Raw genomic sequence first — 19238 nt, forward strand, 5'->3', positions numbered from 1 at the left:
TTCAGCGTTTGAAAAAGATACGACCACTCGACTCTATCGAAAGCCTTTTCCGCATCCAAGGCAATGGCAGCAAGAGGATGAGAAGAGTGTGAGGTCTTGGACAGAATGTCAAAGAACAGTCTAGTATTATCTGAAAGCAATCTACCCTTAACAAAGCCAGACTGCTCCTTCCCTAATAAATCTGGTAAGAAGGATTCTAAACGAAGCGCCAAGGATTTGGAGAATATTTTGTAATCAATATTTACCAGAGAAATGGGTCTATAATTTTTACAGTACTGCGGATCCTTACCTGGTTTGGGGAGAATGCAAATAAGAGCATCAGAAAAAGAACCGTAGGAAGAACCAGAGTCAAGAAAAGAAGAAATAAGAGAAGTTAATTTTGGAATAAGTAAAGCTGAGAAGTGAAGAAAAAATTCTACAGTAAAGCCATCCGGACCAGGAGCCTTATCTTTTTTGAGAGTCTTCAAAGCACTAAGGAGTTCTTTTTGAGTTATATGTGACTCTAATGAAGAAAAATCAGGGGGAGTAGTGAAAGGAGAATCAATGACAGAGAGAAATTGAGAAATATCCTGTGATGAGGAGGTTGTTTCTGAGGAATATAGTGATTTATAAAATTGAAGAAATTCCGTTAAGATGTCTTCATCTGTGTGTTTTAAGACAGAATGCCGATCATAAATACTGTCTATATTGGTCTTATTCTTTTTAATTTTTAAATAATTAGCCAGTAATTTGCCAGCTTTATTTTGGCCTCCATAAAATTTAGCACTAGAACGCAATAGGTAGTTGGAAGCATTGTTTGTGGTATCCTTATTAAATTGCAACTTAGTAGCTATGAGCTCGTGTAGGCAATCAGAAGATTTAGAAGCAAAGTATGAGTGTTCTAGATTCTTGATCTTAGAGAAGAGTTCGTTATTGATTTGCTCAGCTTTCTTGCGTTTACGAGAAACAAAACCAATAATGAAATCCCTAGCAGATGCCTTAAAGGCATCCCACACAACAGGAAAAGACACCTCGGAAGACTCATTACGTAGGAAAAAATCATGGAAGAAGGCAGTAAAGAGTGAAACAAAATCGGAGTCAAGAAGGAGAGAATTATTAAAACGCCATTTTTTGTTTAGAGCTGGCTTCTGTAAAATGTCGAGGTGAATGGAGACTGGTGCATGATCCGATATCAAAATTGAACCTATGTCAGAAGCAAAGAGAGATTGAGAAAGATGATGTGAGATAAAGAAATAATCAAGTCGGGATTGCGTCTGATGTGGTGGAGAATAAAAAGAATATTCTCTCAGGGTGGGATTACACAACCTCCAGGCGTCAATAAGTTTGAATTGATGTATGAGTGCCGTGAAAGATTCATGTGATTTGTGGGGATTGTAAGTGGTGACAGAATTCCTATCTAAAAAAGGATCAAAAACCTCATTACAATCTCCCGCCAAAATAAAATTGTCTTCATAATATTGGGTGATGTGAGGGGATAGGGAAGACCAAAAAGAAGCATCACCTGTAGTTGGGGCATAGATATTGAGGAGGGAAACTGGGGTACTATTTACAACAAACTTAACCAAAACCCATCTGCCAGATTGATCCGCTGAGTCAGCAACAAATTTGACTGAAAGAGATTTATGAAATAAAATAAGAACTCCATTGCGTTTACCGTCACCAGGGGAAAAAATACCTCCCCAACCCAATTTCTTTTAAGTTTGATAGATTCCTCAGGTGAGAGGTGCGATTCTTGTAAACAGGCAATGTCCGCCTTAAGCTTAGCTAAGTGTGTCAAAACCCTCTGCCTCTTTATGGGTGAGTGCAAACCCCTAACGTTCCATGAAACAATCTTTAAAGGCATTCAAAAAAGCAAGAAAGAATACATAACAAGCTGGTCAATATAATTCAATAGTAAGCAATCAGCAATAAATGTGAAGGAAAAATGATGAAAAACCATTAAAGTGTGGAAAAATAAGCAATCCATAATGCAACAATTTTGTACATATACATAAGTAAAAATGTGAGATAATGAACTTTGAATATAGTAATACAAGAAAAAAGAAGAGATCGTCCAGGAAGAAATAGGAGAAAAGGAAAAAGTTGAAAAAAGATTGGAATCCAAGGGACGAGAAGGAGAAAAAAGCAAGAAAAGAAAAATATTTAGAAGAAAGATATGAAGGAAGCAAAATGACTTACAGAACATCCAGGACATGTACGGGTAGGGAGGATGGAGACCACATAGGACAATGACGGGACTGTAACTCGGAAGGGAGGGGGGGAAGGAGAGACAACTCGGCAAACTCCAGGAGTAAAATGAGGGAAGAAAGAACACACAGAGCAATGATCTATAGAAATGGAAACAGAAGAACATATAAAAAACATTAACAACTAGAAATTAGAATATAACCCAAGATAAAGCATAGCTAAGAGTTAACAATTAGAGGCAATAAGTGCATGTGAATAAAACCTTAAGTCAACAATAAGGAACATCAAGCGAAATGAGACGCAGAAGCAACATCCATCGCAGTAGAGCTGTGGGAATTGAGAAAACTCTTCAGCTTCAATGGATCCTCATAAGTTGTGGTTTTGTTATTAAGAGTCACCCTAAAAAGACAAGGATGAAACAAACCAAAACGTGCTCCAATCGAGCGCAATTGAGGACGTCGGGACAAGAATTCCTTGCGCCTATCAGCGGTAACTTTGGCATAGTCCTGAGAGAAGAAAAGAGGGTTACCTGACCATATAATTCGCTTCATGGCTCTTGCAGCTGATAAAATTTTGAGCAAATCAGTATATTCAAGGAAGTAAATGATAACTCCCCTTGGCTTCCTGGCAACCGAGGTGGACATTGCATTTGGAGGTGAGCCCAGACGGTGTGCCCTCTGTATATTGAGATTGGTGCTATCGGGTAGTGAGAGGACTTTTGGTAGGAAGGTCTTGAAAAACACCAGGGGGTCCGACCCCTCTGTCCCCTCCGGAAGCCCATAAATTCGTAGGTTGTTTCTTCTATTGCGATTTTCTAAATTTTCGAATTGTTTATGCATGACTGAAATCTGCGCACACAACGGGTCAACCTTAGAGACAGACGAAGTTAAAAAGGTAACATCTTGCTCCAATTGGGTAACACGTCCGTCTACAGTTAGTAATTTGTCTGTGATCGTTTGGAATGTGGCTCTGGTCTCATCAATGAAAGGGCGCAGCGCCCTTATTTCCTCCAGTAGGATATCCATAGTGGCCAAGTTGGACTGCTTTGGAGGAGAGGGAGGATCCTTTTTTAACCTTTTCATAGGGCCTTTAATAGTTGAAGACATGGACGGATTTGACGATGATGATGAATTTTTAGAAGAAGATGACTCCAACGAATCCTCCATTGCAAGGCACTGATATCTGGAGCTCGTATGAATTAGGAATTTGCGTGAAGAGGATGAGGGTTTATGCAAATCCTTGGTTAATCTTCCCATTAAGAAGAGAGTGAGTTCAAAAAAGCAGTAATAAACCTCACAGGACACTGTCAATGTAATAAGACTATAGAAAAGCCAATGTAATATCAGAATTCCTGCTTATAGAATTATGCGAGGAGTACAATGGTGAGAGTGCCACTTATGCAGAGAGAATGAATTCAAAATCTTATTATGCACAAGGTAATAACATTAGAAAACACAGCACAATGTAATCATAGGGCAAATCGCAAACAATTAAGACATAAGCCAACCATTGCAGAAGAAAAGAGGATGCGAGGAAAAATATGCATGCAAATACTCATGAGAACATTGTGCAGAAACCGCAGTGTGTTAAACCATGCAGAAAGGAACTGTGAGGAACATTCACAATCATTGGCTGTATTAAAAGTCAGTAAGAATGTAGAAGAAAAAAAAAATGAATAAAAAACCAAGCATCAACTTGAATGGATATGGAGTAAAAGGTGTAAAAAAGTCAGAAATAAAAATTCAGGTGAAACATTAAACACAGGCTAATGCATAAATAACCATCAAGGCTTTAGCCAGATAATTGAAAGTTGATAGAAAACCAGCTGAGGCTTGAAGCAGTGCAGAGGGAGTGATGAATCATAAGAAAACGATCTCCTCATGTGAAGTTCAGAAGCTGTGTTATGAAATGAAACAGGCTGCTGTGACGAGGAAATAAGGAATAGCCTCAGCCGTTCATTTAAATGAGTCACATTGTAGGATAATTAACGTGTGGCAGCAGGAACCATCTCTCAAATAGGCAGCAAAATAAATTAGGCAGAGCTGGTGAAGCGCGCAGCCTTCAGCAAAAACATCGAGCTACCGCTAGGAGCCGAGCTCCGTCAGCGGGGTTCATTAAATGGCAGCTGCGTCACCTTAGAACTGAACAGGAATTAGGTTGGCAATAAAGAAGGTGCGCATTAAGAGTTAGTTATTCCACATATTGAGCCAGTCAAGCGCTTGAACGTGAGAAAAGAAATAGCCAGAGAAGCTATTTACAGCAGCGTGAGGAAACCGGAATGCCGCTAGGAGCGAGGCTCCGTCAGCGGTGACCGGAAAATGGCCGCAATCTCACCAGGTACCACAGAGAGCTCAGCGTGTGGAAGCGGACCCTCTAGACCTCGTAGGCTGCATGTAGTGGGCTGTTGTGAGTCAGCATGCCTTCCGATAATTAGACGCGCGGCTCCGACATCCTAAATCATCACAAGGAGTCACACCATGCCCTCCGTCACCGCCCCTGCCCGGGAGAGTCACAGAGACGCCGCCATCTCCTGCGGGCGCTAGCCACGCCCCCCATTTATAACTATTTCTTGTGATAACTCCTGCACGCATACATCGTTGTAAACATACAAATGTAATTACTACTATTGTAACCCGGTGTAACACTTGTATTCGTCTGTTTTAAAGTACTCTGATGCCTTTGGCCATGTCCGGGATATATAAAATTGCAAGAATAAATAAATATACATTGTAGCATTTGTATAGCACTGCCTATGCTGTTGTAGGACACCAAAGCATTTCATATGACTGGTAGTGTGATACCATTGGGAAATGCTTGGTTGGAAGGATGTTGTATCTGTTGTTCTGAACTGTTCTGGTGTTGTATGTGAGTGACCGGAGGTGTTCTGATATTCTCTTGGGTCCTAGCACCTAGCAATGTGTTGGAGAAAAGTAGTATGTGAGACAGATGCACAAGATGTAATTGTAATTAACTGAGACTTATGGGTTACTCTGCAGGTTCTGACTTATGTTTATGGTTTCGAAGTATCTTCCTAATGTATTTCCCATCCCTTTTGTGATTATGAGATGTCTACGGTTGGTAATGGATTATATTGGAGGCCTCCGGGGGTGCAAGCTACACATATCTTTGGCCATAGGTTGCTCATTCAAATTCTGGCATTGAGTAGTAGTTAAGGTGGTTTGATATAGAGATCAGTATGCTATAATGTGTCCGATGTCCTTGTCCCCTGGCTGAAGTAAATCATTACTGTTCCAAGGTGGAAAGGGTTGTCGGAAAGCAGATAAAAAATGCCAGGGTGCTCTAGAATTTGTGGATATTCTGATATTTACCTGGAAAACTCTGATCTGGAGCCCCTCTTCTCCTACCCACAGATTAGGCTTTACTAAGACCTAACATTACACCATCATTGGGTGATATTTAGTGTGAGTAAAAAAAGGCTTAACTACTGCAAGGCAACTTTTGCATGTGCAAATCAAATCATGTGCAAATGGCTTTATGAATAGGGCCCTAAGATTTGTCTCTGCTTGTATGACGAAATATTGTGAACAAAAATATTGTGACACATGAATATTGTATCCAAAAAGTGATGGTTAGTATGCTTCAATTAATATCGGCCACTAGTAATTACGCATCCCAATCCATTGTTAGGTGGCCCAGTTACCAGTGTACTTACCCGTAATTATCAGTGGCTGAGATTACTTCAAGCATCCCATCCATTTCTAATTTGCTTTAATACGAATATTGCATCAAAAATCTCATCAACAAAAATATCGAGTTTACTAACTTTGTATGTAAACTACAAAATATTGTGTTAAATATATTGCAGATCAGAGCAGAATCAAAAACCACTAAGTATATAGAAATGTGTGTGTATATATATTGATATATATATATATATATATATATATATATATATATATATATATATATATATATATTACCTACTGGCGGTCGCCAGTAGGTATATATAGTTAGGATTTTTTCTCTATGGGTTTTTTGAAAATTCTATGTCTAATAACTTTGGCGTTTGTGGACGGAATTGGCTGAAATTTTCAGGAAAATGGCACATTTTGTTTCTGAGCAGCCCCTGAAAATTGGGGGGGGTTCGTCCAGGGGGGGTCGAGAAAAAAGGGGGGTCCCAAAACGTGTTTTTAACATTGAGTTTTCCATAGGGCGGTTGGCCTCACTTTTAGCCCGAACGGCTGAATGGATTTGCACGAAACTTGGCAAAATTGTAGGGACTGGTAGCCCGATGTGCCTTTTGTAGGTCTCAATATATGTGCTACAGTGGATTTTGAGAAATTAACGTTTAAAAAAAGATATATATCTGTAACAGCGGACCGGGCAGAGCTCCAGGACGCGTACTTTTCGCGCAACGGAGCTTTGTGAAGCGAAGCTGATTGGTTCTCCGGCGTCTGTCAACATTCCAAACAGTCCGTAGCGGCCGCCATCTTGTCTCTCGGTAGGATCGAGAGACAAGAGGAGGCCAAAGCGAAGGGGCAAATGACCATAAGGGGGAATAGTAGATCCTCGCTGACCCCCTAGGTTTGATGTGGAGGTTTTAAAAGGGCCCCGCGGGGCAAAAAAAAAAAATAATAATAATAATCGAACGGCTGAATGGATTTGCACGAAACTTGGCAAAATTGTAGGGACTGGTAGCCCGATGTGCCTTTGCTAGGTCTCAATATATGTGCTTCAGTGGATTTTGAGAAATTAACGTTCAAAAAAAGATATATATCTGTAACAGCGCACCGCTTCGCGTACTTTTCGCGTTACGGAGCTTTGCGAAGTGAAGCTGATTGGCTCTCCGGTGTCTGTAAACATTCCAAACAGTACATAGCGGCCGCCATCTTGTCTCTCGGTAGGATCGAGAGACAAGAGGAGGCCAAAGCGAAGGGGCAAATGACCATAAGGGGGCATAGTAGATCCTCGCTGACCCCCTAGGTTTGATGTGGAGGTTTTAAAAGGGCCCCGCGGGGCAAAAAAAAAAATAATAATAATAATCGAACGGCTGAATGGATTTGCACGAAACTTGGTAAAATATTAGGGACTGGTAGCCCGATGTGCCTTTGCTAGGTCTCAATATATGTGCTTCAGTGCATTTTGAGAAATTAACGTTCAAAAACAAGATATATATCTGTAACAGCGCTCCGCTTCGCGGAGATAAAATTATATCTGTATTACCTAGCTGTTGCTAACACCAGTTAGCGACGGCTAGTAGGAGATAGCGACCATCTTGGGCCCCACTTTGCATGTGAGTGATATTTATCACTAATGACATGCAAAGTGGGCATGCCAAGATGTTAGCGACTGGAAACAGTCGCTAACATCGCTATCTCCTATTATCAACTTTTGGAAATATTCGAGATAAGCGCGAATATCTCCAAAAAGTAACAGCTGCCCTGAGCAGTTCTTAGCCATGTTATCCAATGGGAGGTGGATAACATGGCTAAGAGCATTAGCTCGGTAATGCATGAATATCGCTGAGTTTTCAGCGATATTAATGCATTGCGGTCGTTTTTTATCGTATTTGCGATAAACCTTGATAATAGCAAGGTTTATCTGCGATAATTTCTGATGGTAAAAAAATCTTTGCAATGCATCGTTAGGGATAAATATCGCTTAACTTTGGTAATATGCCCCAACGTCTGTTAACGTTCGATTCGAAGGAAATCAGGAAGTGTTGAAAAACATTGTCTGCGCCATCTTGTCTTTTTTCAAATGCCACACTTTTGTCGTGCACGGCAGCCATTTTAGATGCCTTGACCAGACCCACTCTGTGCACGCTGTCGATCCTTAGCATGGCTCCCCACCCTCGCAAGCATCTCACCCAGGCAGTGGTCACCCCCGCTCTCTGTCTTATGCATGGGTAATAAACCTCCCCCCATCTGCGCTGCTCTTCCCTGAGAATCACACCCTGTGCCCGCCCGACACCTCCCTTTCGCCCTATTCACTACCGCACCCTCTGACACTTCTTTTCCTCTGTGTCCGATTGTCCAGGCCGGTCCTAGGCTATCAGCTAGCCCTGCAGATGTAGTTTATGGCCACAGCTGTAAAGAATCACCCCTCTTCAAAGGAGTTATAGTAGATCAAGGCCCACACTCGATGAGATCCGTCACAGCAGAAGCGTTGCTATTATCTGAAAACCATCCTGTATTGTGATTGGGGAGGGGACCGAGCGTGAAGCGGAAGATTCCAGGGATGACTCTTTGTACATCAAAGTTTTTACAATTATGTGTCACATTAAAAATATATAGCACTCCGACAAAGTAGTAAGATTATAAAACTTTAATAATTTATAAATATATACAAGAAAACAAAAATAGTAATAACATATAAAAATTTTTAGGGAAAAACAACGAAGTAGCGGTCGGCTGTGCGAATAGTCCCAACGCAGCACAACGTCCAGATTTCCGGCGTGGGGCGTCGCGGGGGGTGGGTCATCAGTAGCAAACTGTTGTGCGAATAGTTCCAAGGCAGCAGAACGCGCCAAAATCTAGATGACACGAAAGTGATGTCTAGTAAGTTGCCACCCAGCAAATAACGGCGTGGGGCGTCGCGGGGGGTGGGTCATCAGTAGCAAACTGTTGTGCGAATAGTTCCAAGGCAGCAGAACGATGGCACCAAGGTGTGTTGTATAGCTCCTATATATCCTTATATCGTGTTAAGTTAGCATAGGTACATTTGAGATTTAAACGCCATTTTTCCTTTCTTGCAACTTCTGCACACGACCCTTAATTGTTGACTTAGCTTTCAACCTAGTGGTTTGCCGTGGTGTATGTGAGAATAATATGTTATTGCTCTGATATCAGTTTTGTTTAATAAACCATGTCTGCACGGAGAGTGCTGAAGTTTCAGGAGCAACACGATATGGAATTGTTATGAGGTCTGATCTCCACGCCTTCATAGTCATAACACAAGTGCAGCCTTTGCCAACTTGGGCTTGAGGCGGGATTGATATTGCTTTGCACGAGAATTGCTAACACACTTGATGCGGTGCACATGCAGAGAGAGCTGGTGTATGCTGATGTGATTCCTTCATGCTAGGACACTAAGGTATGGGCCCGCCCTAAAACAACCCAAAGAGACCTTCTTAGCTAATAATATAATATATGTGTCAGGGAGGGTGAGATATAAGTGTTGTTAACTCTTATTCATTACAGCATGTTAACATGCTGTCACCATTCGCTTTTTATGTCTTAGTAACTATGCTGATAATTTTGCTACTGATAATAAGTGTACTTGTATTATCTAAGATACTGCGCCTGAGAAGACGGCATTAGTAAATAAACATTTCAAATGCACATGTGTCTTCTTTACTCCATGTTCTGGTTTGTAATGATAATATAACGAAAGAGTGTTCATGAGTCCCACGTACCCTGAGGTACTGTAAGTTCATGTTCTGGTTTGTCTAAACATTGGGTGTTTGATATGTCCGATGAGACACTGTAGCTAGCTCGGTAAGGGGTGAGTTGGTTGCTAAGGTAAGTTTTGGTACATCCTAATTTGCCGAGGTTCCACTCCTCTGTGCACAGTTCTGTGTGAGTACAGAAACCCTGCAACATGGCGCCCAACGGTTTCGGTGGTCTTATATCATGACACTCGAGTAGTTTATCGTTCATGCCTTAACCCCTTCACGTCCGTTTCCGGAAAACGGGGTGTCGGTGAAACCTACCTATTTTTTGAAGTAGGTCTTTATTCAAGCTTGATTCTTTCTTAAACGGTTTCTTTGAATTACTACCCAGTTGTGCTACAAAGTATTCTTTGTGTTTTTTTATTTCCAATACTGTAATGGCGGCAGCGGTGGCTATTGCGCAGCATAGTCGCGTAGCGGTACGCAACCATCTTCAGACGTACCAAGTCCCAGTAGATGGGATGGCTGTGATTTTCGTGGTATGTGCAGATCCGGCGTTTCCTTACGAGTTGTTTTACTCTTGGGTTACGTTTCCGGCTGTGGACGCTAATTCTGGTTTGTTCCACTCCTACACCGCCTCGGATGTCCCGGCTGAATATACGCCATACAGGGCATTGGAAATACCTATTGATCATTGGCAGCATCGAGTTTGGTTTGATGGCGCCCTCCCCCACTCTATGTCCCCTGCGAGGTTAGGTCCACTCTCAATTCCAGGTACTAATTGGCCTGCGTTGGGTGGCTTTACCCCGCACCCGAATCACGGGGCTTGCACCCTGGCTGAAATTCGCAGGCTGCATGTAGTTTCCATTTCCGTGATTCGTGCTTTAGTGCAATACATCGGTCGACATCTTCCTGGTGGTCCCCAGGGGGGTGCGGCCGCTCCCATGGAACGAGGCGGTATGCGTCTCAATCCAGTGATGGTAAATTCGGTTTTTGGTGCGCGTCCTGTTGACAACGATGACTTCCCATTCTGGCTAGCAGAGAAGTTTGATCAACTGGAGGCGGTTTTTCCGAATTCTACTCCTGCTGATAAACATAGAATGTTAACGATTACTCTACCGAAGGATATTACTCCTGAACTTGCTGACTGTGACAGCTGGGGAAAAACATTTGCGGCAGTTTATACAAGGTGTTTCGGCACCCCGTCTATGACTGCCCTGCCTGAAATCGTTAGACGTGTTCAGAATGATCACGGTCCAGAGGCAGCGGTTGAATTGGGTATGCGCCTGTGTGGTTCTTTTGAGATTGTAAGTGATCTCATTCTCTCCAATGTTAAAGGAGATGCAGTTAACTTTCAGGTGTCGAATGCTTTGGCTGCTCTGCCCGATGCCGACAAACCCCGCCAGTTAGCAAAGATTGTGGTGGCCGCTTATAAAACAATTGGCCGCACAAGTAGAGGTCTAAAATATTTTCCAGTAAAGGAGAAAAAACAACCACAGGGACAATCTGCAGTGACAGATGCCCAGCCCAAGTCCAAGAAACAAAATTGGCCTAAAAAACAGACACAGGGGAAGCAGACAACGCAGACTCAGGGTAATTTTCCTGCAATACAAGCTCCTGCGCCACCCGAAAAAGTTTATGATTTGCGCGACCGCGCGATGATTAAATCGCCTGATCGTTTTCAGGGTTCTGATCAACGCTCTCCTCGTTCCTTTCAGGACACATCGGCTCCCAAGACCGGTGGAGGAGGAGGGGGTGGACGTGGACGTGGTGGCCAACAAGGACGTGGTCAGTCCCGCCAGACGGACGGCGCAGTGAAGCAGGAGGATTCTACGCCTAGGCGTCCGCAGTTTGCGAAAAAGAAAGTCGCAGCCTTAACAGCGCATCGATATGCCACAGATAGTGAGAACGCGGCTTCGGAATCTGACGTGGGCTCTGACCTTGCTGGACAGCGCGGCGGAGATAACCATAGTCAGAGAGGCGCTGCGTCCACTACTGAGGGTGACAGCGACTGATGTCTACGTTGTGATAGAAACAGCGGATACGAGACTTGCTCCCCCTGAAAGACTATATGAAATTGTCCTGTTAATTGAAGGTGACATACAGCGTACCGTTAAAGGTGTATTTTGGGAGAATCTGTCTTCTACATATGATATTTTACTTTCGGAGGCTGACTGGCCCCCACCTTTTGTGCTCGCGGCGCCGCGAGGGGAGGAGGTAATCCTACCCAGTTTCGCGAACACTGTCTCGAAAGAGCATGCGCAGCATTTTGCAGAAGAGTGGGCTCGGGCTCTCGCGCCGGCTCTGTACCGTAACCAATGTGGTTGGGATAAATTGTCGCCTTGCCACGAAATTCCGTTGCGGTCTCAGCCGCAGCCTCAACCTCAATATCCCATTCGGCGTGAAGCAAAATCTTCCGTCGCGGAAATCCTTGAACAATTGGAATATCAGGGAGTTATTGAAACGTGTGTGTCACCGATGAATAATCCCCTTTTTACTGTGAATGAACCTGACGGATCATATCGTTTGGTTTTGGATTACCGGCATTTAAACTCGCATTGCCGTAACTGTGCAGTACAGAATACCCACGGCTCTGCCCTAGTGGATAGTCTCGTGCGTAAGCGTTTCAAGACAACGCTTGACATATCCAATGGTTTTTATGCCCACAGATTGGACAGCTTTAGCTCCCAATGGACCAGTTTTACAAGCGCTGGAGTCCAAAAGCAATTCCGGCGTCTTCCAATGGGCTACAAGAATAGTCCTGGTGTATTTACCGCTCGAATTGTCTCTATTCTGGAGGCACTCGACCCTGATGCTTTTTCGTATGTGGATGACATATATCTCACAGACGACGATATTTGGGAGCATCTGTGTCGTGTAAATTCTCTTGTTTGCAACTTCGCAGACATGGGTTACAAATTCAACTTTGCAAAATCGCACATTGCTGAACACACAGTGTTGTTTTTGGGCTATGAGCTCAACAATGAAGGTAGAGGTTTGGCTCCTCACTTCTTGGAGAAGTGCGCACAATTGCGCGCACCAACAACTCTGAAAAAATTACAATCCTTACTGGGCTTTTTGAATTTCGGCAGAACTTACATTCCGGAATATGCCCAGCGTATCAAGCCTTTGTATGCTTTGATACAACCAACTTTCTCAAAATCATGCTGGCTGCCTGAGCATTCAGCCATTTTGCAATCCTTGCAGGCTGATCTGCTCGCTTCTAAATATTTACTGACTCGTGATAACCACACCAACCTGGTCATAAGAATAATTCCTGGGACGGTGGGTTTCACTTACCTCACTTTTAATGAAGGTGACACAGTACCTATTGCTTACAAGTCACACTTGTACACCTCGGCTGAGATGCGGTTTCCCACCATAGAAAAGGTTTTAACTGCTGTACAGATGGCTATTCTAAAGGAACGAGCTCTGTCACAGGGGAAACGCATGCTAGTGGTAACACCCTGTCCTCATTTGGAGGCAGTCACGAAAGCCAGTGTACCAAATTCAAAAGCTTTGCACCCTCGGTGGATTCAGTGGGCTGCGTCATTGTCATCCTCGGATGTCATGTTTATTTTTGACGCTTCCTTACGGTCGCAGGAGTTCTTGCAGTATGAATTCGTTCACCCTGCTCCTCTGGCGATGCGACCTTTGGAGGACTTCCATTGCATCATTTACACTGATGGGTCGGCGCAGGTTGCGCATGGCTCTAAACATGCCTACGTTTCCGCTTGCGCCATTGTGGTCGGTGCTATGTTGAATGATGAGTTCATTTCCAGGGAGGTACACACGTTGCCCCTGGGCGATTGCACTGCACAATTGGCAGAGCTTCGTGCTCTCTTACTAGCTTTGGAGTACGCAGATCCAAGTGTTACTACTCTAATTGTAAGTGATTCTTACTACTGTGTCCAGTCTTACAATGAAAACTTGTTCTTTTGGATTCAAAATGATTTTCATGATTCCAAGGGTAGCACAATAAAACATAAAATGATCTGGGTTCGAGTGGCAGAGCTTAAGGCTATGTTGCCACTCGTTTATGTGATTCATACTCTCGGTCATCAGCGCGTGGGAGTTCACGCTGTTGGCAACTCGCTTGCTGATGAAGCAGCGAAATCAGCAGTATCTACATACTTAGTTGCAGCAGTTACTAGGTCGAAAACCAAGATTGATAGCGACATCTTGGCAGCGATTGCTGCCTCTGAGAAGGGAAGTAAACATCCTTCGGGATTCCCTTCGAAGTATAATTACCACTTAAGTCCCGAAAAGGTTCCTTTTGTGACAATTCCCGATGTTGGGGAACGGCTGATTCCCAACTCGGATCGCAGAACAGACTTGATTACAGCGGCTCATGAAGGTGTGGCGTCTGCGCATGCGGGCGTCTCAGCCACTGTAACGCAACTACAACAACGTTTCTGGTGGCGGGGACTGTACAAACAGACGCGTGATTATGTCCTTCTTTGTGACATATGCCAGCAGATTAAAGCTTCAACTGCTACGCGTCCGCCTCAGACTCAGTTGTACATTTCTAATAAACCACTAGGCTGTGTTTATTTAGATCACTGCGGTCCATTTTCATCTGATACTGCGTATAAATACATCTTAGTAGCAGTTGACTCATGCACACGCTTTGTGTGGTTATGGCCACATCGCAGCGCTGATTCCCGGACTGTCATCAGAGATTTGCGTATCTTTATAGGGATTTTTGCCTGTGGTACCTTCCATTCGGATCAGGGTCCGGCTTTCGCCTCTAAGGCGTATAAGGATGCCATGACTTCGATGGGGGTCCAAGTCAAGTTTTCGTCACCCTACAGACCCGAGGGTAATAGTGTAGTTGAACGAATGAACCGTGATTTAAAGCAATCTTTGACAGCCCGAGTTATAGGCACTGGCAGAAACTGGCTGGCCCACCTCTATGGCGTGCAGCGTGCTCTTAATAATCTCCCTAGAAGGTCTCTGGGTGGGCGGACCCCATACGAAATGCTCTTTGGCATCAAGATGTTCGTCCCTGACCTTGACGGTCTAGACTCGGTGGTTCGCGCCACTTCCTTTGACGCAGATGAACATTGCAATGTTTTACAGAATCTACAAAAGACGAGAGACACTCTTGCAAAGGAACATTTGCCCTCCACGTCGGATGATGCGTTGCAGATCCCGGTAGTTGGCTGGCTACCCCAAGTTGGAGAACTGGTTCGAGAGAAGATCGACAACAAGAAAGAGTTTGGTCCCTCCTATCGAGCTCCGGTCCCAGTGCTTGGAGTGAAGGGCACAAGAACAGTCATTTTACCACCACTTCCAGGTCGTAAGGAAAACAGGTTTATTTCTATTGACAATGTCAAGATACACAGAGTGGCCGATTCTTCTTAGCATGACACCGGCTGTTTCCTGTCCTTCCATTGTGAGAAATTCAATTATGCCCACTGCTTATAATAATGAACCTGAGGTGGCCATCGAATTACCTGCTGTTTCCACTCCATTATTGAATAATTTACCAGGAACTAACCTTGATGAGACAGACTATACATACCCCACTGATTTGTCCATGCCTGACCTGCAAGCTCGTTTAGCCACGGAATCCAGATTTTCATTTGACTCTGCTTCCCTTGCCTCGAAAAAACCCTCTAAAATTGCATTATATGCTAGCCTGTTTAAAAAAAATTTTTTGATACCTCCTTGGATATACATTTGGCTGGTCCTTTTTTCAGTTTACCTTTTTATGTCAATTGGTTTTGTGTTTTATTTTTTTCGGATTATGAATGGACACTATGTCGAGGAGAGAACTTGCATTACTCATTTGAATGGAACTTTGGCCCCACTTTCCTCTTCACATTCTACACACAGATTAAAAAGAGACTTGACTTTGGTTAACATCACAGCGTGGCCTGTTCTGGATGGAATCGCGTGGGATGCAGTTCGTTTTCAGATTCATGGTCCAACGGAAGTCGTTAATGTCCCTAATGTACTAAGAGTTAATATGGGGGATGTGGTGAAACAAAACATTCGTTCTGATGATTGGGATGTTAATGCTGTGGAAAGTTTGTTTTCAGATTTGAAATATTATGCTGCTTTTGATGCTGAGGATTTATATTTAGAATCTGCTAATTATGGTGAATTGTTCTGTTACCAACATTATGGCAATCACTTCTTACACAAGACATCTTCCCGAAGGGATGCGGTTAATTTTACTCAGTGGGAACATTGCCCAGCACCAACACAAGGGAGTTCAGAAACGTTTCTTAAAAAGTATACTTATTTCACTGACTTTAATCAGTCCAATCCCGAGTCCTTTTATTTTAAATTTCACAAACAGCCACTGTCCAAGGTTCGACTTACAAATACAAAATTGTTATATTCAAAGGCCTTCCTGGATCAATTAGTTACTGGAGGGTATGAGTTATGGAAGGATACCATAGACCTTAAATCAGTTTGGGGCTCAAAGGCCTGGCAGGTACAAGGCACTGAGGCTTTGCACCGTGCATGTCTCATCCCAAATCATATGTGGTTTTTAAATGAAACCATTTCCCAGACCACGTGCTTTGGATTGGCTACGTCTAAAAGGTTAAACACCCCGTCTTTCCCGGAGTTGGAGGAATATGAGAATTGGAGTAATTTTACTAAATTGTCCATTAGAGATGTACAGGCTCTGCTTCTGAATTCCTCCTTTGACATTTCCAGTATGACTCCCAAGGGTTGGCTGCTTTGGCACCGTAGTGCTGATTCTTGCCAAAAAAGATTTTTAAATATAACTGACGGGTTTAAGACTGTTAGATCTGATCCCCGTTTTGATTTGAGTCATACTGTCACCTCTTACTCTGTTGGCAAGTTGTGTCAAGCTTGGCTGAAACATTCAACTTTACCTGCGGTTAAGTATCACCTTTCCAAACTGAATGCAGACGTGGATTTGAATGATTTCATTAAGGGCCCAGCTAGTGGCAGGTCGAAAAGGTGGTTATATGGTGTTTACAATGAAATTTGGAAACTCTCACAGATTGAGGCTGCTTCACGCCTTAGGGCTATTGATCAGGCAAATCTTGAGAAAGTGCTTGCAGTGGTTGACAATAGCATTAACGTGCTTTCCTCTAGAATTTACACATTAGATAATATTGTGTCGTCTGTTGTTGATATTGTACATGATGAAGTATCTGTATTATACCATGGTCAAAATCAATTACGCTCAATCATGCAGTTTGCATGGACACTTCAGACTCTGAAAATGGGTAAAGTTCCCTGGGGATACATGAACGTTTCTTCTTTATTTGCACCGTTTAATTTGACAGACAAACAACGCTTGCTTTCAATGCGTGATGCTTCCTTTTCTATGCTACATATTGAAAGGTTAGAATCTTTACCTTTTTCTGTGGCAGAATCCACCGCTGCTACGTGGCTTATCCACGGTTTAATAACACTGCCTTTTGCCTTATATAAGTTTTCAAATTGTGTGAAATATGTGCCAATAGGTCGTTTTGAACCCTTAGGTAGCGGTTTTCTTCATGAGGTCTGGTCACTCCCATACACATACAGATGTTTCAAGGATGACCAAGAGGTTTATCTAACAGGGGATGAGTGTACTGAGACGCCAGATCATTCTTTAATGTGCAGACACATACAGTTACACGGTTCATGTAACAAGGACCGCCCGAATATGGCTTGCGTTTTACAGGGCACGCCAGTTCCTGCTATCATCCCCACGTTTAAATTGTTAGAGAATGGTAGTTATTTAATGCTCAATAATGAAAACTGTTGTGGTTTAATTAGAGGTATAGCTTTCATAGTAACAGTTAGTGAGCGAGTTATTTGCTGCAGAAATGTTCTTTATCCTCCCACACGTGAACATAGGGAGTCTTCCATTTGGCCACAGATACCGACCTTGGGAGCAGAATTCAGCGGCATGGCTAGAATAAGAGCTCTATTGTCCCAGAAAGAGGTGGCCTTGAGCTCGGCCCGTGAAACTTTCGTGCTTCACATTGCTAACACCCGCACGGAGGTTCAGGCTCTTTTAAACACTGATTTGCCCTTGCATTTCGGAGCCATGGTCCGTTCTATCTTTAACGCATCCTCCACAACGGGCCTAGCACATTTTTTTAAAGTTGTTAGCGGTGGTCTCGTGACTTCCTTTGAGAAGATTTTTGGAGTCATCCCTGCTTTCTTCCATTCTATTTTTTCATCCTTATTTGGAGGGTTCCCGTTTTTACTTGCTTTAGCGGCTGGCGCTTTGGTGGTTTTCTGCCTTTTTAAATATGGATGCCCTTCCTGTGCAAGTCCACGCACAGCTACTACTGACGCGGTTTCGCAACCGCATGCTTGATTATTATGGCACACTGCCGTTGGCGACTCTAAGCACGGCTTTTGGATTATCTTTTCGGTTCTCCTATTTCACCTGTGTCCAGCCTGTATTTCGCTGCCTGACCTGTGATTTCCTTTGGGCCATTGATTTGTGTCTCTGCGGACCAATATCTGCTGACGTCGATTTTGATCAACTGATGAGTCCTATCATTGCTCACGAGTTGGTTTGTTCTGACGAAGGGATTATGGCCTTGGCGGTGGCACATGGACTAATGGGTCCCTGGGATGTGTTGTCGGCAGCGCAAAGTTTCTTGGAACGAAGTTTTCTTGAAAACCCACCGAGCTGTCCTCTGATGGTTATAGAGGATGCGGCGCTGGAAGATCACGTATGTTCCTTTCATCTTTTAAATTGGATGGCTGAACTGTTTTCGGATGAGGACAGTGACTTCCTCCTGGAGGCTGTTGCAGCTTACTTTTCATATACAGTCTTATCATAGACACTGCCTCAAATTGACATGCTGATTGATAGCATTTCCTTGATTTTATTGACTTTTGGTCAAGACATTTTATTTTTTGCTTGCCTATTGGCTTGAGCCACATTATATTTGTGGGCTATTTTTTAGCATTAGTTTTTATAATTGAATTTTTATTCATGCTCTTTTATAAATGGATTCTGCTCTCATGTGATGGCACTTCTGTTATCTTATTTAGTCCGTTCTCGGATCATGGGGGGGTGTTGTATAGCTCCTATATATCCTTATATCGTGTTAAGTTAGCATAGGTACATTTGAGATTTAAACGCCATTTTTCCTTTCTTGCAACTTCTGCACACGACCCTTAATTGTTGACTTAGCTTTCAACCTAGTGGTTTGCCGTGGTGTATGTGAGAATAATATGTTATTGCTCTGATATCAGTTTTGTTTAATAAACCATGTCTGCACGGAGAGTGCTGAAGTTTCAGGAGCAACACGATATGGAATTGTTATGAGGTCTGATCTCCACGCCTTCATAGTCATAACACAAGTGCAGCCTTTGCCAACTTGGGCTTGAGGCGGGATTGATATTGCTTTGCACGAGAATTGCTAACACACTTGATGCGGTGCACATGCAGAGAGAGCTGGTGTATGCTGATGTGATTCCTTCATGCTAGGACACTAAGGTATGGGCCCGCCCTAAAACAACCCAAAGAGACCTTCTTAGCTAATAATATAATATATGTGTCAGGGAGGGTGAGATATAAGTGTTGTTAACTCTTATTCATTACAGCATGTTAACATGCTGTCACCATTCGCTTTTTATGTCTTAGTAACTATGCTGATAATTTTGCTACTGATAATAAGTGTACTTGTATTATCTAAGATACTGCGCCTGAGAAGACGGCATTAGTAAATAAACATTTCAAATGCACATGTGT

This window comes from Lissotriton helveticus, chromosome 10 (assembly GCF_964261635.1).
Source record: "Lissotriton helveticus chromosome 10, aLisHel1.1, whole genome shotgun sequence".
Classification (NCBI taxonomy): domain Eukaryota; kingdom Metazoa; phylum Chordata; class Amphibia; order Caudata; family Salamandridae; genus Lissotriton; species Lissotriton helveticus.